Genomic DNA, 2,157 nt, shown 5'->3' with positions numbered 1-2,157 from the left:
ATAATAATAATAATAATAATAATAATAATAATAATAATAATAATAATAATAATAATAATAATAATAATAATAATAATAATAATAGATAGGTAGATAGATAGTAGATAGATAGCATATTATGCTAAGCGCAAATTCCCGCGAACAGCAAGTGCGCATTACAATCCATATTACTATTACCCCAGCAGACCTGGAAGTATTTTGTGAAAAAAAATCTCAACTTTCTGAGAAGCATACTGTGCAAGCTGCCATTTTATTGTGCTAAAACACCCACGCACTGACAATATATTTTGCTGTTTGTGACCGCGTATCCATTCCCACATAGGCAGAGTGAGAAAAATTCATGAAAAGTGCCTATCCCAAAGACACAACGTCGGGCCGGCGGTTTGAACCCACGAACCCGCAACCTCATGATTACGACCCCTATAGCCTGATCACTAGACTACCGAAAATGATAATAATAAAAGTTATGGTAATGACACTACTACTACTACTACTACTACTACTACTACTACTACTACTACTACTACTACTACTACTACTACTACTACTACTACTACTACTACTACTACTAATAATAATGGTGACAATAATTAGAAGAAGAAAAAGAAGAAGAAGAAGAAGAAGAAGAAGGAGAAGAAGAAGAAAGAAAAGAAGAAGAAGAAGAAGAAGAAGAAGAAGAAGAAGAAGAAGAAGAAGAAGAAGAAGAAGAAGAAGAAGAAGAAGAAGAAGAAGAAGACAAATTCCAGAATTATCATTCAATGCAACGGACAAAACAAAAGACAGAAAACGTAATTGCTAGACCATATTGCAACAACAAACGAGGGCACACACACACACACACACACACACACACACACACACACACACACATACACACTCACACACACACACACACACACACAAACACACACACACACACACACACGCACGCACGCACGCACGCATGTGCACTTCTCAAAGCTCACTGATCCACACACATTCTAACATTAAAAAGACTACTTCTGGGAGAGAACAGTGTTTTTTAAGGCAGTTGCACGCAGAGAGGAAGCACAAAAGAGACCGACTGTGTAAAACATTAATGAAGACCCTTAAAATAGTGTTACTTGGAGTGAAACTAGGGCTTAGATATCACGGGAGCTTGTGGGAGAGAAATGGAGAGAGGAGAGAAGAGGAGATTGAATGAAAAAGTGAGTTGAGGTGAGTGGGATCTGTGATAAAAGTTTGTAGGGGTGAGAGGGAACTAGGGCGAAGGGTCTGCTGGGTTAATAGTATAGATTGTGAAGTGCAAAGAGCTTGCTGTTGAGCGGGGATTTGCGCTATACAAATGATAATATCTATAATATATTATTATTATTATTATTATTATTATTATTATTATTATTATTATTATTATTATTATTATTATTATTATTATTATTGTTATTAAGGGGAGCTGAAGTTAAAGGGATTTTTGTTAGAGGGGGGCAGGAGTGAGAGGACGCTGAGATCACCGAGAACTTGAATGAGAGAGAACGGGGGTGAGAGTGATCTGGGCTAAGGAAGAGGGAGAGAGAGAAAGAAAGAGAGGGAGACAGAGAGAGAGAGAGAGAGAGAGAGAGAGAGAGAGAGAGAGAGAGAGAGAGAGAGAGAGAGAGAGAGAGCAGTATTTTGTTGCACTTTGTCAAGCATATTTGAAATGTATGGTTTTTTGGTATTCATGCAACATTACTCTTATTTACTTTCACTGGAACCGGCTTGGCTATCTTATGTGAAGCTCATACCCATTTCGCACTGACGAATTCATTTATTTGACTTAGGGTTAGACATATTATATTCTTTTTCTTCATGAATGGAGCAGAAGTGATCATTTGGTACAATGTGACCGATTTGGCTCTCGACCTTAACATAACAAACGCGGTCTATTTTGGAGGCCAAAGACACATCAAGTTAAGTAGGTCATTGTTGACCAAAAATGACAGCATTTGCCCCTTACAAGAAAGAAAATCTACCTGGCTCCCATTCCAAACAGTTATTAATCTGATTTGCAATTTACTCTAGGTCTTAGTTGGGTTGTGGTTCTGACAAGGCGTGGACTTACGTCTAGTGTCGTCTAGTGTAACGGTTTGGTGCTTTGACGTCACTCCAAAAGAATGAGTATAATTCCCGAGGCCGGGTGGG

General features: G+C 38.2%; 1 protein-coding gene across 1 annotated transcript in view; it reads right to left on the bottom strand.

The window, feature by feature from the left end:
* Positions 1 to 2,157, bottom strand: part of LOC118477148 (sodium- and chloride-dependent creatine transporter 1-like) — a gene marked incomplete in the record, with an annotated part of 21,020 nt that overhangs the window by 4,511 nt on the left and 14,352 nt on the right.

Source organism: Aplysia californica, unplaced genomic scaffold, assembly GCF_000002075.1.
Source record: "Aplysia californica isolate F4 #8 unplaced genomic scaffold, AplCal3.0 scaffold00093, whole genome shotgun sequence".
Classification (NCBI taxonomy): Eukaryota; Metazoa; Mollusca; class Gastropoda; order Aplysiida; family Aplysiidae; genus Aplysia; species Aplysia californica.
Note: the sequence above shows the minus strand (reverse complement) of the source record. Positions and strands in the feature narration are given on the sequence as shown.